The sequence below is a fragment of the Acromyrmex echinatior genome, chromosome 4 (assembly GCF_024713525.1).
Source record: "Acromyrmex echinatior isolate Ae372 chromosome 4, ASM2471352v2, whole genome shotgun sequence".
NCBI classification, from domain to species: Eukaryota; Metazoa; Arthropoda; class Insecta; order Hymenoptera; family Formicidae; genus Acromyrmex; species Acromyrmex echinatior.
Genome location: NC_141855.1, coordinates 4,371,127 through 4,397,929, shown reverse-complemented (window position 1 = coordinate 4,397,929; position 26,803 = coordinate 4,371,127). Strand labels below are relative to the sequence as shown.

Below are 26,803 nucleotides of genomic sequence, written 5' to 3'. Positions count from 1 at the left end.
GTCAAGATATTAAATTAATCAAGAGAGAGGAATCGCGACTTCGCATTATCGATACATCAACGCCGTCTCACTCGAACGCGTGTGCCGGTAAAGTACACTGACGGGGCTTTAATGGAGGCTGCGTGTGTAATGTAGGTATATATAGCGGGCGTCGGATGTGTTTCGCAACGCCGCATCGCCCAAGCGTACAATAAACCGATGTGTATTCGAAGAGGCTTAACTAGACGAACTATTCCCGCGCAGTTTCTATTAGTAAATCACCCGCGTACTGCATGGCATAGATAACGACCCCGTGGCGCAACGACAATGCCTTCGACGGGGAGAAACTTAATTAAGTATATATTAATTAAAATCATCTCTACCTCACTCACACGCCAAAGCCAGCTCTATATGCGCCTTGTTACACGTTTCTACCAGCATTATCCATCTCCCTATTCTGTTTTATTGTATGCACATTACTGCATATTTGCGAAAATTAAATTTTGATCGCCACGCGTTCGGTATCGAATTCCAGACATAAATAGGTAGAGGTTCAACATATGATTGCAGATAATTATGAAATGTAGTGACGCATCAAACAAAAATATACTAATGCATCTATATTTCTAAATACACTTATACTACAAACAGATCGATTTGTTTCTTTTATGAAAAATTTTCGAAATTTCAAGGTATCTAGAAAAGTGAAATTGGACCTGACCCGATGCCGTTTTGTTAATATTTCATTTAATCAATATAACAAAATGATAAAAGAACTAAATAACATGTATCGTAAAACTTTTTTCCCTGTTAAAGCTCTTTCATAGGAGAGTTAATGCTTCAAAAATAAACTATATAACGATGATTCGTCAGTCAAAGTTATTCAAATTCGGCATATGGTTTCAAATAGGTCAACGAATCTGAAAAGGTTCAAGCAATGAAGCGCCGGCGGCGATCTCAGATTTCGCGTCAATTATTCGGGCTTAATAAAAATGTACGATACGGCGAGAGCACAAAGGAGGGTCGTCGGCGCTCCGCAATCCCTTTTCGCAAAATGCAACGTCAAGGAGACGAATCGGTGACATCGGAGAGAAGCACCCTTGTTAACGTTTCCGTCATCCGTCTCCTTTTGTCGGGGCAACTCTTTCTCTCCGGGCGAATTTAAATCGTACCGGTCGGACGCGTCGGATAATTTATAATGCTATCTTTTTCGTTCGTAGATGGGCTGTGTGTATGTGTATGAGAGAGATTAGCATTAACCATATATCAACTATAATGTGGATTTAAATATTTGAAGAATAAGCTCGGTTTACTTTGCAATTCCATAAATGTGGTGCTTAAGATAAGTTGAATTATCAATATCTAGTTACAATGTTAAAATGTTAAAGGAAGCTTTTTGTTTTGCTTCCGAATTCGTGAAATATAATTAAAAGCAATATATAACAATGTATTTTTTGTAATAACATCTTCGTATAGTAATAAAGTTTCCACTCTGTCACGGTCTAGACCATTTTCGATCGTGTCGAGACGTGTGTGTGCGTATGTTCGTGTGTGTGCCGAGCGATGTGTTCGAGTAAGTGACATTTCATGTTTCGGCTCGCGGAAGACTCGAACGACACGCGGGATACGTTAATAGAAATATATTCGTTTGAAGGAGGCACTCCTGCGAAAGTCCCGCTGCGCTTCATTCGATCGTGCGTAACTATCAAGAGAAAATTTGAGTTTAATCTTGTGAGAAATTGTAGAAGTAGATGGATGCGTCTGCGCGGAATAAAAATAGATGTGTATGTATGGATTGATACAATAAGCAGGATATTCTGCTTGTGAAAGAAAAAGTATTCTCCTTCAACAGGAAAATCTCCGAGATTAGATATAGAGAACAAATTCAGGTTTTATCGTGCGAGAAATTAATATAAAAAACGTGTTATAAAAAAGATGTAATAACAAAGATTTGTACATATTATTAATGTAATAAGTAAAAAAGAAAGGAAAAGAAAGGAAGTGCTCTTGCAAATGAATGAGCAGAGATTGCTCTATTTTCACCTTGGATACTTATTAATCATTTTCAAATTTTCTTTTGTGCGCTTCCAGCGAAAATTTCCGTGTAAAAATGTCGCCGAATGCTTGCGGTGAATATGAATAACGCAATGATGCGAATACAATGTTCATAAGAGACGTATCGTTACGTCTTTTCCTACACTGTCCGATGATAAATTAAATCGTGGTCGAGTGCCACGTACGCGTATTTTTCATAGAACACTATCGTATGAACGACCCTTGTGTCTTTCTCTCTCGCTTTCTTTGCTTCTTCGTTTCGTTTCACGTTCCGTCTTCGCCTTATCGGTGACTCTCGGATTTTAATTTCGCCTTAGGGCGACAGCTCATCCTGCGATAAATAATGACCGATAGCCTACACAGTCGCCAGTATCTCCGCGGCACTTTTATCCGAGGAAGTTCTTTATTCTGTCACCGTTTAAATTTTTACATATCGAAATGTCAATCGAGCTGTTCTTCTCATTTTGCATCAGTAACCTTTATACGTTTTTTATTTCAGTGACATATCATAATCACAGATAGAAAAAAACCTTTAAAGAGTCAATGAACCATATAATACATAACACTAAATATAGCAGTTTGCCTTCAAAGTATATCTATCGAGTTTGAAGCAGATAATTTTTTTACTAGAAAATGTCGCATTCATGTAAAATAAATACAAAATTACTAACCATACACTGAGTAAGTTAGCTGTATATTTGAAAAATATATTTCATTTGAAAGGAAACTGTTATGAAAACAGTTATGATACAATAATTTTATGATTTTAGAATAAACATCCGTCATTTTTCTCTATTCTGAAAATTATTACATTAACTTAATATATACTGATAATTATTTTTTTCGAATAAATAAAAAAAATTAAAGCTTGAGAAGATATCATCAGAAATGAATCAGTCGAAATGGTTATCTTTGGCGCGAGAAACAGCGTGTATCACACTGTTGTAAATTACACACACCAGATAAAGTAACAAATTGCTTGGGTAGAGCCTGATCGAGCGCAGAATGGAAACCTGGACAAAAAGGACAGCGATCAGAAGAGAACGAGGGATCGAACCTTTATCGAACTATCGACGATCCTCTCATACCGATTCTTGCGCGTGTAATTTCACGCCCAAATCGCGGAAGTTATGGCAATAGGGTTGGCGATACAAGCCATAAATGGGACCGCCTGACCGTGAACGCGTCTATATATATGTATATACATATACATACATATATATATATATATATATATATATATATATATATATCTGTGTGTATGTGTGTGTATGTATAGGTCTCCTCCGGCTGGTTCGAAGCGGGCATTTTCTCTCTTCGCGGGGCCCGGTCTCTCGAAAAACAAACAGTTAAAGCTAGGTGGTCCCTCATTAAGTTGGCACCACTCCCGGGTCGTTCCCCTTTAATTCAAGTCGATCCCGGTGCCGCACATAGAAAGGGTCCCGGAAGGGTCTTTGGGTCCCGCAAGGCTCCATTACACAGGCGCAGCCAGGCAGGTATGTGTATCCGAGTATGCATGTTAGCGCGAGTGAGATGTTGGCTATGTGAAATCAATGCGTTTGATACGTGTCACCGTATCGCTACACCAACATACACACTGACTGCAGAACACGCGGCTCAGTCTGCTCTGCACGCATTCATATATTTTACGCGTGTCCGAGTATCGAACATATTCGTTACTGCTACGGCTGAGAAAGCAAAGATATATTTTATTTTTCTTTTCCATAAAAATCCAATCGTATTAGTTGCTTTTAAAAAATTGTTTTCGACGTAATCTCTGCAAGATAATAATTATTTTTGAGAAGAGTCAGGATAATCTCCCGAAGCATAGGTTCATAACTGATGTTCATGACTGTTTTCATTTGATGGCATTCTTTTCTTGTTACTCATTAAATGCTAAGAAAGAATGATGTTTGTGTTGATTTGTGTTATCAAATGAAAAACACCCATTAATTTGTCGATGACCAAGATTCTTTCACAGCGGAAATATCTTAAGTATAACCAAGAATTTTGTGAAATAGAATAATTATTAATGAGGATGTTTTATAAAGATTGATGTTAAGAAGAGAAAGAAAATGCTACATATGTTTTCTTTTTTAAAATATCTCAAAAAACTGTAGTTTTTTTAAGTTTCCTGATTACTTGATAATCCATTTTGGATTATTTCAAATTTAGAGAAAATTGAGCACGAGACTACACGAACATATCTCTGACATCAAAAAGAATACAGGTTCTCCTACTGTCATAACTGATCATCGAATCAATTTTGATCATAATTTCAAATGGAATCATGTGAGAATTTTGAACTGCGAATCTTCTTACAATAAGAGATTGGTGTCTGAAATGATTCATAAAAAGACAGAAACAAGGCCTTAATAGGCAAAATGATACCGAATCTTTACCTGATACTTATTCACAGATCATTCAATCTCTTTCTCCTTCTTGACTGCTTTCCCTTCCCTATCTCTTTTCTCCCTACTTTCTTTCCCTTCCACTTTATTTTTTCCTTCTTATTTTTTCCCCCTTCCATTTCTAGTTTTCCATTTCAACCTTCTTGTCTTTATGTATGTCGTACTTTATATCTTAGCTTCCTAGAGAGATGATCAATTTCGATTCCAATTGCATTGCCTAATCGATAATACATCATTTCGACACACACATAAGGTATTTATTATAAATTTATTTGTTCTAAACTCATCATACATATACAATGAATGTCGGCAATTTACTCTTTTTCTATCATCATTATTATTTCTTATGTGCTTGCCTTATAATATCTAGATCAAGACAAACCGGTAAACTCATCCCGCGAACCTGTCTACACTAAGGAAATTGGAGGTCACCTCACTTTCCTAATTACAAAACATTCTAAAGGGCGATCCATGTAGATTCGCCTATAAACTTCGCGATCTTTTTGGCACCGGGTTCACGATTACTCTTCCTATAAATTATCCGATACTTCCCAGTAAACCGCATTCTTAACCGCACAATTTAATCTCCGATCCCTGAGTAAATTGTTTAAATACATTGACTCAAAAAAACGGAGAAAATCTCAATAGCAACATTCGTCGTAACACTCCATATAATTATTTTCGTAATCTCAAAGAGCGCATGAACCTGCTAACGTACGCGCAATATTCGTAGTATAAGGAAAATGTCTGATAATGGGATTACATAGGGAAAGGATTAGTGAAATCCCTCCAATGCAAAAGCTTAGTATATAATCTATACCGATATCTTCGACACGAATCACGAATGAGACAACGAACGTATCGTATGTAGAAACACTATGATCGCTCGATTAATATATTTTTCAATTTCAATTTTATATAACGATATAATTTTCTTTTATTTCGTGAATATTTAAAACGCAATTTTGTAATTATTTTTTTTCACGTACTTTTCTAAAATATTATGAAAATTATTAATTTTAATAATTTTAGATTTTAATCAAATTTAACATTGATATTTTTTTTTATCAAATATCGATTATTTATCCCGATACAGTAATTATAAATATGAATTCTCATCCAGCAGGAAATACATATACGCTGATAATACGTGAAGGAACCATTACTATCTTCTTTCTTTTTGTTTTACGTTTTATTATCCCGTTATAATATAATCTCTGCTATCTCATAAGTATATAGTATCTACTGAATCAAAAAGTATATCTTCATAATACAAATGTAATGTGAATATAAATTAATACTAATGGCGCAGTATATTATCGCAGTTGAATTATAATAAAGCAATTGCAGATAATTAAAGAAATATATTTTAATTAGCGTTGCTTTGTGTGCGTGTGTGTGTGTGTGTGTGTGTGTGCGCGTGTATTACTCGTATATTTGCAGAATCTCAAAATTCAATCTTTAAAACACACAAACGCGTATGATTATCGCATAAATTCATATCCTATTTATATCTTGTTAATAATTCTCATTTTGTGTTGCAGATACGCGTCAACGCGGAGAAAGAACGTGGAAAAATTACGTGAGTATAGAGACATATCATATACATACATATGAATGAATGTGCTTGCCAATTAGTGATAGCTGATAACGGATACAGTTGGATAACGATAACGTCTGTAGATCTAGTAATCTCTGCATCATAGATCATCTTCTCACTTTCTCTGGCTTCTTTGAGAAAAGAAAACTATGTCCACATACACTCACGGGCACACACATACACTCAAAATTCTCGACAAAGAAAATTCTTTCGCTTGTATCATACGAAATTGTACCAGCGAGTGCGCGTAGAAATAAAATAATTCGATATAAAGCAACGTAAAGAAGAGAATAATGTTTACAAAATATTTATTCTCTTCTTTAATAAGCTAGACTATTATTTAAAAAAAGTGTAAAATTTGCACTCTTGAATAAGTGGTAGATTGTTACTCTTCTTTGGACTAAGATTCACTTTAAAAAAAAGAATGAGACTTCTTTCCTTTGGAGTGAATCATACTCCAAAAAAGAGTGAAAATCTGTCACTCTTATTCAAGAATGCAAATTCCAGTCTTGTCTTAATTCCACTCTTTTTTAATAATAGCAGTATTTTATCTCTTTTGGAATAAGATTTTACTCTAAAAAAATTTAGAGATTGAATCAGTATCGTAAAATAATTTTGTTTCCAAATATTCGTTCAAAAAGTTACCTCCTCAGATTGTTTAAGATGCAATAATAGAAACATTTAAATTCATTTAAATGTTTCTATTACTGTAATTAACTTCATACTGAATAAATTAATTATAACCGTATTTATAGATATTTCATGTTATTTTAAAAGTACTATAATTTAACCACATTAATAATAAATATAATGACTAGACTTCGGCTTATGAAAAGATATATTATAGTATATATATTAGCACTGTATATATATTCTCACTTCCTAATACATTTCAATAACAAAACTTTTTCACACGTTCTCGTCTTAATTTCTCATTTTCGAATGTCCGTACATGCACAATTAGTCTCGAAAAGACATGTACTCGCACGCGTATCCTTTAACCGTCTTCGTTACACGCGTTGACCAACTTTATGACGTTGTCCATGTAACTGCCATGTTTACGATTTTATTGAACCCGCTCCTGCCGGTGTGTATTGCCTGATGTGAAACGCGTCTAGTATGAAAAGGAAAACTTTATCGGGACAACGGATTCTTACATTTTAAAATGCAGTTCTTAAAGCAATGAGACTGAACATTGAAAAATAGAACAAATAAACGAATAATCAAATTCAATTTTTAAGGTTTCATATAAAATAAAAAAGTTAATTATTATTAATTATTAATTATTCAAAAAATCTGAAAACGCATGATGATAAATCTTGACATGGTCACGTAATTAGATCAATTCTATTAACATTGAAAAAGTTTAATTCAAATTTAGAATTATTATATGTTAAGAGAAAAATTATAAATATTACATATTTCGTACTCTCATTTTTGTATTACATAATTAAAACAATTTCATTTCACAAAACCATTTTATTTTACAATTGTATAAATTTTTATTTTTTCGAAATTGGTAAAATTGTGATTAAAGTTTCACATATAATACATGTTAATGTTTTATATTTTATATTATTTATTTTTATTTGTGCTAACATTTCAAGATTATTTCAACAATTCAAATATCTGATAATTCTAACAGATAAAGAGGTATATACACATATATATGTATATGTATATACATGTATATTACATACACATGTATACCTAGATATATATATATATATATATATATATATATATATATATACATACACACACATATATATAAAAATCTCTTAAGAGAGTTAACTCTTTATTGTAAATATTTTTAGCATGACATTATAAATATTACGATATTTGAGATTGCAAATTTACACTATAAAGTTCAAATAAAAGCTTTTAAATAAAATAAAAATTTAATCATGATGCGTAAATTCGTTTGATATATTAAATCTGATTAACTTCGAATGTCTTTGAAGATCGGCCTTCTGGTTTCAATCAATAGACTTATCATTTATTTAAGATATATAAGCTAAGGGAAAAGATAATAATGTGTATAGTGAGAAGGTTAATGCTCGCGGTAGATAAGAGTCGTATGCTAAGTAAACATCCTACTTCCTATGAAGTCCCAATCTCCCGATGTTTGTCTGTATAGGATTAATCTTGCGTCACATATAATGAGAATTACAATATATGTATACGTAAAAAAAAAATTAAATATTTATATAAATAAAGCTTTATATTAGAAATATATTCATAATTTATTATAATTACTGTAATTATGTAAAAAATAGAAAAGATTAAATAAGAATTTTTACATCATTTAAGAATTAAAATGTATTATTCCTAAAGTATCGGTTTAAAATATAAAATTAAAGTCATCAATCTACTGAACAATTCTGTGACGGTAAGATTAATAGGATCTCATCAGTTTCTTCATGTAACAATGCAACCATGTAAGTTCCCTCGCCCTATGTTGCCTCGTAGATGTCAATCGAATACAGTAGGTTAATAAATACAGTCGGGGTGGAAGTAGCCAACGATTTCAGGGAAAGTATTCTCGATCGCTCCATTACTGCGTCGGAGAGTGAGTTTCTACTCGTTTTCTCATCGTCGGCATGAACCGAAAGACAGTCAATGGCGGTACGGAGGGTTAAAGGAGAATGCGGATTCCGGTTCAACAATAGGCCACCTACGGTTCCCCTACGCCTCCGCTGGCTCTTTCTCTCCCTTTCTTTCGTCCCTTTTCGAGTATACTCGGAATCTCGACTGGACCAGCTGCCCTAATGCTGCGGAACTGACTGTAACGCGCCGACAATTGTCATGGTTTCGTGAACTGTAAAGCGCGCTGGGGAACATGCCACGAGCGATTCTGTCCAGGTTTACGTTGCATCCTCGACTGTTGACGTTTGCCACTGGGCCTAGTGTTGTCCGAAATCGCCGGCACGAATCGTTTACACCGAGATAGAAACAGGATAAAATAGGCATACGAACATCGAGGGTAGAGCCGTAACAACTATTTGGTTGTTCGGTTAATTAGACAACAATGAAGGATATATCTTGAGAATTTATATTCTAATAACATGGCATGTAGGCGAGTGTGTGCGTGTGCGTGTGTGAGAGAGAGAGAGAGAGAGACTGACTTGATATATTTCATGAAATAATTTCGAAAAATGCCGATATAATGTACAGTGTATGTTATGTGAACATTATGTTTTTGTAAAACTCATGGTGCCTCTGTTTTTATTTTCAAGAAACATATTCAGTTTTCTAACTTATATTTATAATAAATATATGAAATTTTCTTTTACTAAACTTTTAGAATAAATCTTACTCTGAAGGGAATTTCATTTCAAAGAATGTAGAGAATAGATATATTATTCGCTGCATATATAATATATTAAAAAAAGATAATTTTAATGAAAGAAATATAAAATCATAATCGTATACATAAAAGACGATGGGTAAAATGAGCCGATAATTTTTCTCCCCCAGAGTGGCAAATAAAAGCGATATAATTTTTTTTTTCGTAGAGTTGCTAAATCTAATTCTGATCTTGAAAACATTGTAATGCTTTCCTAACAAATTAAATTAAATTTCTCAAAATCAAATTCAGTCTCTCACAAACTATAAAAAAGAAACATACCGCTTTTATTTGTCATTCTGAAATAAAGTATCAGCTTATTTTACCCATCGTTCTTTAACGTTTTCGCTCGGATCATTTTTCTGCATCTTTACAATACTTCCCGTTCTCGGAATTTTTTTCTAAAAATAATTTATCTCTGTCTATTCACTTTGCATTTGAAGTTAACCGGTGTAGAATCTGAATTCCTAAAGGATTCGAGTTTCCCGTGATTCATCTCGCAAGATCTGACTGCTGTGATTATCGAAGCGTTATCGGCCGTGTGAAACGACACCACAAATTCTGCACGACGTTTCGAGCCGCCGCCGTTGGATTAAAAGCGTCATCGCGGTGCCGTGTCACGAGGTACAACTGCGATCCTGCAAACGACCCTTTGGAGAATAAACTCCCTTCCAGTATTTATAGACTTTTGGGATTAGAGCGGGGACGAAGAAGGGAGGGAGTGGAGCAACTGCTGCGCATCTCTTTTGTAAACTCACTCTCGAACACCTCAACGACGAGAGAAAGGAGAGGGGCAACCCGCCCTCCTTCCGCGATCTAGATCGCGCGATCCGCGTTGTTTATGCGATGTTGTCGCATAGGGGATGCTCTTTTGTTCGCGGTTGATTTTCACCGGGAGATACCGTCAAATGAATTTCGGGGGTGGCAGTGATATACATGTCATACCTGTCTGTGGTTCTGCATGGAACTTTACGAGTTTCTCTTGCCTCGCGCGATTTCAAAGACTGTGAATGCGAATGACGGTAATCGTAAACCACTCGATACGGTCATCAATGCAATTTAACTTTTGGTAGATTCAATGTATGCAAACGCAGAGTTTGTGTCATACAACATCTGTATAGTTTGTATGTCGATATTTATATACGTCAATGTTTCTATGTTTCGAAAATTGCAATTCTGTGAATTCTATGACGTGAAAATGAAAGTTACCGATATTGAGTATAACTAGACTAACGACATTTTTCAAAGACAAAAATAATAGAAAAACAATGGTGAGAAATTTAATTTGGATAGAACAAAGAGAATATAAGGATAGCATCTAGAAAAAGATGGAATATATAATATATTATGGACTATTATGTTATTTTATTTATAAAATATATCATAAATTTCAATAAATATTCAATATTTAAATGAATAGTGCCAATTAAATACAAAAATATATTTATTTGATACATTATAAGAAACATTATAATTTGATTTAACAATCGCTTCTTTTTATCAAATAAATATTTATTTATTGTAAGTAAATGTTTAGTTGGTAGTATTCAAATAAATATTTATTCAAAATTAAGCTATTTTTAGCTTACCCTCAGTGTACAACTCAACATGTGTTGCGAAAGTGGACTATCAAGAATTGCCGAGTTTTTTTTATTGCCGAGACACGTGTTCGATCGCGATCGATTTCCAAGAACTGCTTCGCTCCCCCTCGCGATCGCGGGGTCCGCGCCTCCTTCGCGGGAGAGCGCAAGACGACGACCAATAACGTGCGATCACGAGCCGCGAAGGGCCAATCGCCGATCACGGAAAAACCCATCAGCTCCCGAGTTCGGGAATTTTCCATTCGCGTCCCCCCACCTTATATTACCATATATGGACATGTCTCCCCTCCTTATATTACCATATGTGGACATGTCTCCCCTCCTTATATTACCACATGTGGACATGCGAATCGCGAATGTTCGAAATCCTGTAGCTAAACGCAACACAAAAATAAACCTATAATATATAATTTAACTATTGAAAGTATAAAGAATATTTAAAAAAAATTAAGCCTATAATTTAACTATTGAAAGTATAAAGAATAATATAAAAAGAAATTAAACATTACTGAGTTTCACAAATCTTATCTTCTTAACGCATATATAATATATACATACATATATGTATATACATATGTGTGTGTAATTAGAGTTATAAAATTTTATTCAAACCAATTTTTTTACGCTAAAATATAACATCTCCATTAGATTAAATTTTAAAATTGCTCGATATTAAATATGTAAACCTCTTATTACCTTTTATTACGTATCCGTGCACAAAATTATATTAGAGAACAATAATAGAATTAACTATGTTGTTAAGATTTGCTGCATTGTTTAAAAATTCGACAGTTATAAGGACGTGAAGTAATTATTAGGCACTGCGTCATTGTTTCGCCGCGATACGTTTGTCTCGTAATGTGAAGCGTATAATACGATCATAAAGTTATTAACGTGCATGTTACACGCGTATATTCATGCGCCGTATCAGGTTTGCAATAGAACGGGAATTCGCGGTTCAATACCATTTCCTTTCCAAACAATACAGCACAATATAAACTATCGATAATTATATGTCTAATAAAATCATGTCGATTTCGATAAAACACGTATAGCACTAAAAAAAATATTCTTTTTTCATGCAGTACATTCCTTCTTTCTTAACTTTGATAACAGACGCCAATTTATCAAACTACAGGTTGTTTCTCTGACTAAAAATGTGAATATCAATATGGTTCAAACGAGTAATAATTGAGAATAAGAAGACAAATTTTAAATAGATGATACTAGAACTATGTGTATAATAAAGTTTACATTTCGATAATAAGATACTGAATAAATGAAATCAAATATAAATTGATCTTAATGTATAAATTAATGACAATTTCATTTTCATATTTGTCTTTTTTTTAAATGTATTTTAATTTTTTTTATAACTCCGTTTGTTATGTAACAGTGAAATTATTACTTTGTATTTTATCAAAAGAGCAAAGATAGAATTAACTTTCGTTAATTCATTCAAAAGGCTAGATAAGTGAAGGTGAGAAAAGCGAAGGTGGAGCATAGTCCACGTCAACAGAAACTTCCCGATGTTTTCTACAGTTTTCGAGACAGACGTGCGTTTAAATGCGAGGGAGTTTGCGACCTCTCCCTTGGATTGTTTTCCTTCGTCGTGGATAATTTCCCGTCTGCCACTTGCACCTCGCGCGGTAATTTATTGTAAACGCGAAGGCGGACGCGCCGGTTTAAACGATTTTCCTGATATGGCAGCGAACGGACGGATGAAGAGGCACGGAAACGCCTTCCATCGCTATTCATTACGGAAGTGTAAATTAGCAGAAATCATATCTCGCCCGGTATTGCTCATCACCGGAAACATGCGATCATCGCTAAAGAAACATTAAGTTCTTAATATTGATACACTTTAAAATTCACTTAAAATTGTTTGCACAATTCACACTTTTTAAAAATCAGATTTTCGTTAAGAATATCAGAATACTGAATTTTTTTAATTAAACAATCGGGATTGGAAGTTTTTAGTTAGGTTTTCTAGCTAATGATGAAATAAAATTTTACACACACACACACACACACACACACACACACACACACATATATATATTTTATATATATACACATATATATATATTTGACAATTCAAATTATTTGTTTTAAAAACATTTAATGTAAAACATGAGAAAAATAAGAGAAGAGATGCCCTAATTAAATTTTCGTAAAAGGAAAATTGATTTCCATTTAAATGGTTTTTAAAATATAGAGAATAAATACTAATTTTATGAAAAAAACTTGGTACATTTTTATCAGTTAATTTTAAGTTGACTAATGGACATACCCATTTGCTAAAACATGACAATAACAATCAAGCATCGTTGAATAAATTCGTCCTTTCATTCCGTTTATTGTAGATGATTTCGATATTTTTTTAAAAGCGAATATATTAATAATTTCAGAAGTAATGTTGGGAACAATAAAACTTATGAATGTATAACTATTATTTTGTCAAATAAAATGTGTCTGTATGAGAAGTAAATATTTTTTCAATGAAAACAATACTTTATTTCTCACTTATATGATTGATAAAATATTCTATGATGCTATTGTTTTATACTTGTAAATAATATTGAAATTGGAAAGCAATAGCAATAAATAATAAGTAAGCCAGTTAAACAAGCACATATTCTATATATTGGTTAAACAATATTTCATAAAAGAAATTTCTGTCCCGTAAATTGATTTATAAGATTTCATATTATTATTGTTATCATAAACTCTTCCATTTTTCGTCCGTATCTTTATAAATTTTAACACGTGAATATAATTAAATTTCATACAATATTAATTTTACATATTTTGCGAATAAATAGCAAATATACGATAAGAGAAAAGATATTTAAAAACACAAGAATATAAAATATTCGGATAAATTAAAGAAAGAATTATACAAAAAAATTTAAAAATATAAAATGATAAAAGTGTATTTTATGTATATCATGTCTTTCGAAACTTTCTTATAACAATAAATATAATATCGCATGATATTATCATCAAATTTATTTTTATCCGTAGGATCTTAATATGATTTTATTCTCACATACATCATTCTCCGTTATCTATATCTTGTATTTTTAATTAATAGCAATAATTAATACGGCACTTACCTACAGATTGATTACGTAACACGGAAAGAATGCAGAACAGAAGACAAAGTCGGCTCTGACGATCCTTATTATTCTCCGTATCCTGTAGTGAGGCGACCTTCTCACTGCCAAAAAAAACAAACAATGAATAAAATTAAAAACTGAACGCTCGATATATGCTAATACCAGGAATTAATGGATGGTAAAAATACTTACATTATCTTAAGATCGTCAGTTGAAGAAAGCGAATATACTGTACTTGGGCGAAAGCGTCTGTTTGATACGAATCGAACGCGAAGTCACGAATTCAAACGTTGTAAATCATGCACGTGATAACGGATCATGCGAATGCGAATCGCGACTATTACTCTCTCGGAGTGAGATATCGATGAACTATGCATTCAGCCGGTCCGTCGGGAACGATATTCGAAACTTTGCGGTATCGTGCGATTTCTAACTTCGTCGCACACAATTACCAAACAGCTATCTTTTAAATTTCAATATAACCATTCACGCTACGCATCGACGCCATTTTGGCTCCTGATTAATATCGTATAATTAAGACTCCAATGGCACACAAAAGCTCAAGCAGTAAAGCTTATTGTAGTTGTGAGAATTGCCCAATCATCAAATATAAGAATACGTACAAGCAGAGAGTTTCCTTCTCGTTCAAAATGTCGGATCGTCAAATAATTTCGATCATGTAATGTGTATGTTGTAGCGAGGACTCGTCAACTGCGATACGAACTCGGTCGCGCAAGAATAATCACGATCGCGAGCTGTGATACGACATTCGGAGAGTCGGGCGCGACGAAATTCCAACGTAACGCTACGTTTACACGACCGCTAGAAGGAGACGCGTAGTACCGCGAAGAGAGAAACATCTTTAACCGACTTCAAGTTCGGCGTTCAGCGCGAGAAGTGAGGGGGAGCGCGGTCGCGCAGGCAGGGCTCGGCGCGGCTGGTTTCGTGGAGAGTCGAAAAGAGCCGAGTGCGGCCGAGCGGCGGCGGAGAGGGGAGAGTCACCGTCGCCGCCGCCGTAGTCGCTCGGTAAGGGTGGTGGGGAGAGACGCTCTCTTGTCCCCTGCGCTCGCTCAGTTGCTCCGTCGCCGCCGAAGGGAATGTCTCGCCGCGCGTTACCGTTCCCCTCGTAGCCGCGCCGCGACGGGTGTCACTCGCGTCCTCGTTATCCTTCACTATCGTCGTTGTCGTTGTCGGTGTCGACTCGCCACCGTCCATATCGCCGCAATTTTCCATCATGGAGATTCGTAACTACTGTGCGACACAGTGAAGCGCGACTTCAAGTGCATACGCGCAGTGATACGAAAAGCGTCTTTTTGCCGTACCGCGAGGTCTCGATCGCACGATCCCGCGAATCGACGCGTACCTGTGATCGCTCTGGAATCTAACTCGTCCCCAGGATCCGTTCTCGAGGAGGTCCTTTGGAGATCCGGATAGCCGGACGGTGGAAAACTCCGAGGAAGCGTAACGCAACCGAAGATCGCGGCCGTCGGCAGAACGTGCCTCGGCCCGAGATCGTTCGATCAACATTCCGCGCCGCCTGGATCGTCCCGACGGACGTGTAGTTCTCAAATTTCCGGAAGTACCGAGATTGGAATGTAACGAGGCTCGGACTTCGAGCAGTGTGTTTTTTCGGTGTGACGGTGTGACAGTGAGACGCAATTCTTAGTTTTGGTTTTCGTTTTCTCTGCTTTCTGTGCGATGTGCTACGGTCCCACCGATCTCCGCATCCTCTGTCTCGTAAGTACCGTATAAAACGGCTTTTCCGACAATCTCGACTCTCGGCGCCTGTACTCTTCTCCGCGATCGCCCTTTTTTCCCCAACTTTTTCCAATATTCGAAAACGACGGATGTTTTTCCGATTCACGGTGACGCTGCAGGTAATCGGAGCGCGCACCGTCGGCATCGATTCATGTCCGATCGAGATTTGAAATCGAGCTCTCCAACTCGGAGCGACGGGAACGGAATGTGGCGAACCGTGCGTGCTTACGCACACACGAGATATTTTCTCCCGTGTCCTGTGAATCTCTGTGACGTGAAAGTGGAAAATGCGAAAGCGCTGTCCGACATCGGAGTACGTCGGTCGGAAATTGGCCCGTTAACGGTGAACTCGCCGGTGCGATGCGTTGCGTTCGTTTCGGAGCGAACGACACTCCGATCTCGGACGCTGCTCGCTCGATCGCGGAAGCGTACAGCCGTCCGATCTTTTTTTATTTTTTTTTTAGTGCTTCAATTTCGCGTGTGGAAAGTGAGAGATATCTCTTGCCGGTGGAAGTTACTTCGCAGTGAACTCGGCATGTGTTTCCCGAAAACGGAATTTAAATGTCAAAAATGTGACGGAGAATCGTATCGATGGAAAATCAAGGATTCATATTTGTTGCGAGCCGCGTCAGCTCGACGCCTGGTTTTTGCAACCATTATTTGTTGACGTGTCTGTCTCGTGTCTTTATTAGTGTAACGTCCTATAAGCGCGACATGAACGGAGAAATTATCGTTATTTACGTACGTACGCGAATGTCGAATTTCGTGTGTCGGCTATCGATGAAAATTGTGTGTGGTGGAAACTCGCAATAACAAACGCGTGTGCGCGATTTAATTATCTAATATGCGATGGAAATATGGAGGATTTTAAACGCACGTTCCACGCACCATAAAGGGAATCAAATTTCTCCAAACGGCGCGTTTAACATTTTTACTTTGTTCTCCTTCGACCTTGAAAATCTCATTTTCGAATTTTCATTCGCGTTTAACTCGGAACGTTGGAACGCGAACACGGTGAACTATAATTTCGGATTTCGCGTATCAGAGTTCGACGTTCTCTCGGAGCGGGTTAAACGGAAGAACAGAAAAACAAATGACCGACCGCTTCGGATCAGTCGTGCGCCGCATGTGAATTTACGGCAAAAGAGCAAATTCGACAGAAATCGCGAAAATACGATAGTTGATTTTACGCGTCTTTTTGTGCGACAAAAAAAAGTGTGCTCGTACGTTTGAAGCGCGATACGCGAAGGTTTGAATAACGATGTGACGTGTGTAGATCATTTGGAAAATCCTTAAAATGCGCACACCTTCGAATTCTTTGGGCAATGCGGAAAAGGATCGACAGTTTGACGGTTTTTTTCAATAACGACAGATGTGACGTGTGGATTGATCGAAAAATCTTAACTCTCAGTCGGACTTGTGGAATTTTGCACCTTTTAACGGCAATCTGAATCTTTGAGAGCTTCAGTACAAATTTTTATGTTGTTCTGGATTGTGTAAAATTCTGAAAAAAAATTCTTGCATACTTACGAAAGTTTTAACAACGAGTTTTTGCTATTATAAAATCCGGATTACATTGTACTTACTTTTGATTGACAGATTTAAATAAATTTATCTGCTAGAATTTATAAGAGTTGTCATACCATATTTCAAGATTACGTTTATATAGAATTTTTATGTTATTAAGCTTACAAAATTTATTTTATATAGACAATGTAAAATATGTAAATTATAAATTGGAAAATATAATACACAGAACGAAATAAATTCTATGATTGTTAATATGTCTGGTTTTGGTATTAATAAATAACAATATATAAGAAGCTTTAGTTCAGTACAACGAAATAACACAAGACTTTGATGATTCACATTTTGTTTTCGGAAGTGACACGTAAAATATAGTTTACATTGTATACGAGTAGATGCGAATTATTTACGAGTAAACGTACAATCTTGAAATTTACAATCAAAATATCAACTGTGCTTTCAAAATCCACAACTTGACTGGTGCAGGATTAAAAACACGTGTACTTTTCAGAATTCTTTGGACAATACGGAAAGGATCGATAATTTTATTTTCTAGATAACACGACTGATATGACATTTAAAATCTTAAAAATACGTGTTCTTTTAAATTCTTTAAACAAAAAAGAATTTCAAAAAGAATCGATAATTTCAATATATTTTAATAACGACAGGTGTGACGTGAAATCGTTTAGCAAATTAAAAAAAACGCGAGTACTTTTAAATTCCCGAGCATGTGAAAAAGACTAAAAATTTTATCATTTTTTACATAACGATAGGTGTGACGTGTAGAGAGATCCCTTGAAAATTAAAAAACGTGAGCACTTTTGAATTCTTTGAACACTATGAAAAGGACTGACAATTTTAACATTTTTTAAGAGCCGATAATTTCATAATTTTCTAGGTAACGACAGATGTGACATATTAATTGTTTGAAAAATCTTAAAAAACGCGACTACTCTCCAATTCTTTAGGCAGTGCGAAAAGGATCGATAAAGAATCGATTTTATCATTTTTTGGATGGCCGATGTGACGTATAAATTGCTTGAAAAATCTTCAAAACGCGACTACTTTCGAATTATTTGGACAGCGCAAAAAGGACTGACATTTTGTAAATTGCACTAAAAAATTTTTAAAAACGTGAATATTTATTAATTTTTTGAGCAGTGCGCGCGCGATAAAAACTAATAATAATTTTATCATGTCTGTCCACATTAAATACGTGCGTCAATTTGCCTCTGGCTAGTGCGACAGACATAACCATCCGGAAATGTGGAAAAATTGAATTTTCTTAGTTGCCTGGTTGCGGAAAACGTTGAATGAAAATGATATGGAACTGTCAGTTTTATCATATCTTGCATACGCGAGTTATAAATATGCATTGACCGACCCGTGCTATGTTTCGAACGCGTAGAAATTACAAGTGGAATGACTTTAAATAATGTTGGTCGGAATCGACAGAAAATATTGAAAAACGTGCAAAGCTTTAAATCGGGATCATGGAAACGCTATCATCAATTCCGTCATATTTTTGTGCGTGGACTACAAATGTCGTGTGCATCACTGATTCCAGCATTAAATTCATATATTTCACCTACGCTGCACGTAAAAGTTTATATAACGATGAATGCAATTACCGGGATAACAGAATTTTTTAAATTCGTCGAATCGCAGAGATGCTATCGTTGATTTTACTATCCTTTTTTTTTCCACGAAAAGTACAAACACTCGTGTGCTTTAACGTGCGACGTGTATGCATAGTTTAGATAACAGCGGATGTAATAAGCACAGAAAATGTAGAGAACGACGAATTCTAAAATTCATGGGATCGCGAAAATGTGATTGGTGGCTATATATCGTTCTTTTCCGTCAGTATTTGTTCCGCTTTGATTTGTCTGTAAAAATGTTAAAGGGATCACATTTTTAAATTCGCAAGATCGTAAAAATATGACTGTCGATTCCTATATGTGCGAATAATAATAAGTATTCACGTCGATGAATGCGCATTGAACTTGTGTATTTTGAATTGAGATGTTTGCGAAAAGTCTGACTCGATATAAACATGAACGTCTTTCCAGAAATATCGAATTTTGAATTTAACATACCTATCGTGAGAATATATTTGTTTTAATATTCTCAGAAAAAATTAGATAATTATTTATGTTAGAAGAATCTGTACAAATATTTTTAGATACGCGTGAAATATTCAGATAATAGTCAATAACAATCAGTGAAAGTAGGGAATTCTTATATACATATTTAACGTTTCACTATTTTTACATTTTTTACTTGTGTTTTGTGTGAAAGATTAAATACTCTGATCGATATAATATCTACAAGTTGTAAAAATAGTGTGTACTTAAGTTTTCAGTAACATCGTAAATAATAATTTTGTGCAAAGAATTTAAAGCTGGATATAATGACGATGACTCATTAAATTTGGTGATAAAATCGTGAATCTAATCTGCAATGAACGTGGAAATCAACTCGAAAAATGCTAGTTACGTGATACTTTAATTCCGTCTGTTGCATGATCGTTTACTGCTTTTTTTGTGCGGCGAGAAAAATTTATCGCGAGTGATAAGTGCTAAACTAACAAATCATAAAACATTATGATGTTAAGTATATCACAAAATTGTGTGTACGTGCACGATGTTTTTGTTAAAATCGGTGATCCGATATATTTGCGTCTCTCCCTTTAACAAGTGGAGGAAAATGTGAAAAATTCAATTTAAAAATGATAATGCAATCCTTGATTTTCCATCAGCGATTTCTTCTTAAATTTACAATGCAAAATCGAAATCAATTCTAATCCGAGTGTGCTACTACAGTGAGCTGCTAGGTTTACTTTCCACGCGTGAATAAATCCGTGCTCCGTTTTCGCAACGTTTGTGACAGAGGGAAATCTCGGTAGCTGCACGGAAATGCGGCCTTTGATTTTCAATCAGCAACTCCTCGCATCGAAATTTGATTTGTGTCCAATGAAAATAGAAGGGAAATGTCAATTCGAGGAAAGCGATGTAATCACGAGGGTGCAATTCTCGATTCTTGGCGCTTGAACTTTGCTCATTCGGATCTCATTTTACAGTATCGTGATTTATCGGAGTATTATCGCGATGACGGTTTCTTATTATAACTTGTTATTAACTATGATATAAGCAATTGAAACAAAAACGCGTATCATTCGCAAGTGCATAATTAATAATGAACTGCATGTCGTGCGACTTGTTAATAATGGTATATTGTTAGCAACAAAGTATCACATTTCTTCAAGGTTTGTCTAAGTACTTATATATTACTACTTTCAAACGTGACTTTGATCAAAACACGATGACAGGTTGCTTTATTCATTTTACTTATTACTTATGACTCAATTCATGTCTCAGCGTATATTGAAAATTTTTTGCATCGCAATGTAATCACGTTTCTGCAAATATAATTACGTTTTTAAAAGTAAACTCAAATGTATCTTACATCTTGATTAGAAAGAGGTTCAGCAGAAACTTATTTCAAGTTTCAAAAGATCTGATGTATAAACGGCAAATGAAACTTGCGCATTTCGGCGCTTAATTGCAATGTGACTACCTACTGATGGACTGCTCTGAATTTCTAAGGATAATTCGTGACACGACACAAGCGTCGCGATGTCGTGTCATTAAGCCAAAGATTACCGGGAGCGACGGAAGGCTCGCTTTGACGTGTCCCGCGGGAAGACCTTCTGTTTGGTCTTGTTTTACAAGTCAATGCTCAAAGCGCGCGTGCACGTTGCCCCGAGAATACAAACTAGTCTGTTTACACGAAAGTCCGTTCGCACGGTCATCGGCTAGCCTGCTTGTAAGTAATTTTTCGTTTGCAACTTGCCGGCTTGCCATTTTGATAATACAATATAAAGATTGTTATTGCGAAAAGGATATCATCGAGCGATGTGTAGAAATTTTAACCGAAAGAATGTAACGTAGGGACATAGTGAACTTCATAACACTAGCATATCAAATAAACGTAATAGGCCTGTTCTTTTTAGCTAATGTTCTTGCACGATTCATCTTTCTTCCTTTTCTCTTTATGTCAAAGAGAAAAAGAGGAAAGAACTGTGAAAAAAGTTCATCTAAAAAGAACACAAGAGCCTAATTTCTTGTATGATATTTTGATATTTTAAATAGTTTATCTTGGAAAATTTCCAATACATTTGGTTGTGTCATGTGTCTTGATAGACATTTAAAATGTCTATTTTATATCTGCTCTCTTAGGAGGAGAATGTAAAATTCCTTGTGCAATATATAGTATTTTTATATAGTATATAATATAAAAAAAAACGTACTGAGAAAAAAATATAGTCAATTTTAATAAATATTTAGTTCAATACTGCCAACTAAACATTTACTTACAGAGATAACAAATATTTGTTCAGTAAAAAAAAGAAGATTGTTAAATCAAATTAACATTTCTTGTGTCAAATAAATATATCTTTATATTTAATAAATACTTAATCGATAGTATTCAACTAAATATTTATTAAAATCGACTATATTTTTTTTCAGTGCGTACACTGTATATATGAGGTCGCATAGATAGCACTTTCTCATTCTGCTAAAACTGTCATCCTCTTATCTTGAAATACAATCCTTTTCGCTTAAAAATAAAAGTGAAAGAGGAGAGTAGCGACAATTTATCGCGAGATCCATTTGATTCTAAACGTAGCCATTCCAGCGTCAGAAAATATCCATTTTCCCGTCCATTTCGGAGTTAGGACCTCGCTTCGAGTGCAGAAAGGGGACAATGTAAACGTACCTGCGCAAATCTAGGTGCGATTAGGGAAATTGTAAGCGCATATCCTCGCTTCATTTCGCAATGGGAAACGCGTTACGAATGAAATCTGGTTTGTGTTGCGGAAATCCACGTTCGATGCGATATATAGTTCGGTCGTGTGCGCGATAGATCAACGTTGAACTTTGCGGCGAAACTTAAGGGAACATCGCGGCACCGCGAGCACGTGGAATAAGTTACTGCCGCGCTGTAGCGGAACTTCGGCACAAAGTTCCTTGAAATTTAGGTGCCGTCGTTCGTGATAGAGAAGTCAGTTCGAGGGGAGCGCCTGGTGATTCATTTATATCAATATTGGGTGGGCGCGGAGCGATTAGGACTCCTCCCGTCGGTATCATCGCACGCAATGCACGCATTCAACACTTACGTAATACTTTCCTATACTTGTCGACGTCATTCAGACACCGATCGCTGTAGTCCTTGACTGCCGGGGACATAATGCAGTAGATGAGAAGGCATTTATTTCATGTTTGCATGTTTTGGTAATATTTCATTTAATGAGACTTAATATTTCTGCGAAATGCTAGAAAATAATGTGAATTTTAAAATAGTGAGAGAAGTGGAGGTTTTAGCTGGTTTATAACTCATTTTGACAAGAAAGAATGATAAAAAAAATTATGGAACGGTTCGCAGAAAATTATATGTTACTATTATAAATATTGTTTTAAATTATTTTGATATCATTCTTTCTGTTCTGAAAAATTAATCACGTTGAAAGAATGATTTTGCTGAAGTATCTAAAAATTTAGTTATATACAGATTTGAAAATAATTTTATTGTTTGATTAGCAAAATAATTATGTAGGATACTCAAACTGATTGTTGGACTATTAAAACTTTTTGCAGCATTGTCATCAACACTTAAACATTTTACATGATTCGTGTAGGTAGCACGGTTTATTTTGCTGTTTACATGTTTTGTATTGTACTTATATAATTTATGTCATGCGAAACAGCTAAAATTAAGAACTAGGTAGGTACGTATATGAATGCAGTAATTTTAATATTGTAAAACTCGGCTAATTTTAATATTGTAAAGCTTGCTTTGCACGAAACATACTCGTTTATAAAAATTTCATTGTAATTTTTCTTTAATATAATTCATGGAATAAATGTTATTATTAAAAAGTATGAATTCGAAGTAACGAAAGGTTGAAATATTGTTATAACTTGCATAACGACAGTACATCAAGACAGCTTAATTATTTTCGAAATTGTAGAGTATACATTTTCTCAGAGAGTAATTTGTTCTACCTAAACCGTTAAAGTTTATCATCTCAATCGCATTTTGTTCGCGAACTCGCGATAACTGTTTTACGACAGTTTATGAGAAAAATGCATAAGTGCTGGAATAAATGTCCCTCGTGTTTTTCACCGTCCCTTATACCAGTCGCCCTTTTCTGATATCATTAATCCTTCGAAAAGAGAGGGGTGGGAAGAACGCATATGCCATATGGCATACGTTTGTATGATGTGCTACAAAAAGTGCTAGCTCATTTCTGCGAGTGTGTCTTTGTCGCAGGATATATAGACCGAATAGAACTAGTAAACTGCAACGAATGCGTTTCAAATTCAAGAAATGTGCACTTGACCCAGTAACAGTCAGTTAAAGTTACAAATCGGTTTGCGAAAGCTTATAAATTAAACTTTATAAATGAAACAATTTTAGTAAAAAGATTACAAATTTCCGAGACAGTGAAACATTAAATTATCTTTTTATCAAAATATTCTTATATTTTTTAATATAAATATATACACATACAATATCGAGATAGTATTTCGTAAGAATTTTTTCATCAATGGAATATGAAAGTCGATTATTTTAAAATGTTATTGATGTAATATTGACATATGGTTTTCCATCCATCTACATTCAGTTGAAAAGCATCCTTTCACGGATCATGATTGGATCAAAATTCATCCTAAAATTCATCCTAAAATTTTTTTATTCGACTATTTTTGCAAATTTTTATTTTACTATTTTACAAACAGCTATTTATATAAGTTCACATATAAACTATTCAGATTCTCAGACTGATGGCCTCGAACTATTTTTGCAAATGAAATTTACAGTAGTCTACAAAGAAAAAGGAAGAAGACAATTTTTGCGGTCTTTTTATATGCGAAAAACTACAATAATTCTCGTTTGCGAACAAAGAGTCATGGGAACAAAGCTGACGCGTGTAGCTCGACTTTTTGACGAAGTCCTTGAATATCTTACAAGAATTTTTCTGGCATGTAAAGCGTATATTATATCGTTGACGCATTTCGCTTTGTCGAACAGTAGCATAGTTTGTGTTGATTATGGTTGGTAGGCAGAATGAATACGACAAATATGCTATAAACATAATGCATTGTTAACGAATCATGATAAATATCTTTGTATAATAGAAAGAATAGTATTATTATATAATGTGACGATTCATACAATTAATATTTTATTTAAAACAATACGTGTCATCCATAATCTTCTGAATACCAATAAAAAAAGGAAAAAAAATGTATTACGATATTACATTTACAATGACTCAAATTGAATTATAAAGCACTGATGTGTTTTACAGAAAAATTGTCAATAGCATTGTATAAGTCAAGTAAATAACGCATACTGATTTGTATTGTAACTTGACACACTCATTAATATTCGAGATATATCTCAATCATTCCATACGTTTTCCACTTCAATTGTCGATCTTTTCAAGATTTTCGTAAACGACCCTGTCAAGAATGTCACATTGCGTATTTCACTGTATTGTTTTATTCATTCGGGGATCCATTGCCGACTCCGGTTTTTACACTTTCGCGCGGGATCCTTATGAAACATGTAGAGGACATCGTGATGAAAAAGTTGAGAAACGGGTGCAAGTGGCCAAGATATACGGGGAAACGGAAAATACCTGAGCGTGGTCTCGACTGATCGTATTTCTACATCGCCTTCGACATATTTACTTCATTGCCCGGGAAACGGATAGGGTTTTAATATCTCTTTGACACACGATCGATAGGTTGAGGACAGAAAAAGATAGAAAAAATGTAGAAAATTAAATAATGTAGGAAAAAAAAATAAGCTGACGGGTTTCTTCAGTAAAGAAGTAATCAATTTAATTAACTTAAAATTTCAGCGTTGGCAACTTTAAACTTTTAATTATAATAATTATTGCTATAAAATAAAATTTAGTACTTCGTTTTTCCATAAATTGAAGAATTTATTATAAATTATGAAAAAATAGTTTTACAAATCTACTTTAAAATCGCAAAAATTCAAACTCTTTTATTAATTTAAAATAATTTATATGGTTTATATATATATATATATATATATATATATAATACATTGTTTAATTTTACTCTTTTATTATGCAGATGTATGTTCCAGACCACCAAAAGTTGAGAAACACTTTTTAAAAACTGACATTGGGATTACTTATTTAAATATTCATAACAATGTGTTTTTAAACAACTTTTTAGATCTGGCAATTGTTGTTGGATCTGAAAAATCATTGTTAAAAAATATTGTCAGGAATATTTGAATAAGTAATCCCAAAAATATTAAATTAAAAAAAGAAGTTTCCAAATTTTTGGCCTGGAATATATATGTAGATAAATAATCGGTGCGCTTTGTACGAAATACCTATATTCTCTCCAAAATTTACAACATAAATTGAGATTTAATAGTAGATGAGCTTTAAAATAAATCTTTTTTATATTCGATAATATAGATAATATAGTATACTATAATATATATTAAAAGTGAAGTGACTTTTGAAGAATTATTAATGTAAACTGATAAATAGATAAACTGATAAATTTTATCATTCAAAAATTATTAATGTAAACTGATAAATTTATTACAATATAGCGTGTTGATACATAATAGTCTTTCCACTCGGCTTATCGTGCATTTCGTCGTTTTCCACAATGAGCGGGCGTAATGTGCAACGGTTCTTCTTCTCTCGAGATTAATGAGTGCAACGACGCCACAACGGCTGTTTCTTGCGCGTCTTTCCTATTCTTGAGCGGACCGGGCTGGATTGAGCACGATCGTAATAAAAAAAAAATCTTTCGCCGGCCACCGCGTCAGGCGAGCGAGAGCTGTGCCGATAAACTTAGTAATGGCAGAAAAATTGCCGCGATTAAGGTCGAAAACACATCCGCGACCGCCATTTTCTCACAACACCTGCGAATTACGCGTAATTGCCGCCCTCCTCTCTCCTTCGTTGCTTTCCTCTTTTCGCAACTCTCATCTGGCTATCTGTTCATGGGAACACCATAGCAGTTCATTGTCTAAGGTTGGATAAATAAATAGCAAAACGAAGGTTGATGTTGGCATAATTATTGACATTCCAATGATAAACAAACTTCTGTAAGCTTTTGCAAGAAATATAATGAACTAGAGAATTCACTATGGCGTATAATTCGTGAAAACAGTTCGGCAAGTTTGCTTCATCTACTTTGCTATTGTATATATTAACAATTACACATCTCGACAGCTTTCTCATTTAGTAACAAATCAATTTTACACAATCCATTTATATTTCTACTCGAAACATTAATCTTTACTATGCATTACCGACACTCATGTAA

At 34.7% G+C, this 26,803-nt stretch overlaps 1 protein-coding gene across 10 annotated transcripts in view; it reads left to right on the top strand.

The window, feature by feature from the left end:
• Positions 1–26,803, top strand: part of LOC105152941 (latrophilin Cirl) — a 476,845-nt gene that overhangs the window by 102,584 nt on the left and 347,458 nt on the right. For 3 of the 10 annotated variants that reach the window (XM_087406038.1, XM_087406030.1, XM_087406032.1), the window contains one exon: positions 5,990–6,027. The gene's annotated coding sequence lies outside the window, so the exon portion shown is untranslated. Of the gene's footprint in view, positions 1–3,730; positions 6,028–15,046; positions 15,855–26,803 lie in introns of those variants that run through there. The other 7 variants (XM_087406035.1, XM_087406029.1, XM_087406033.1 and 4 more) reach the window with 6 other exon arrangements.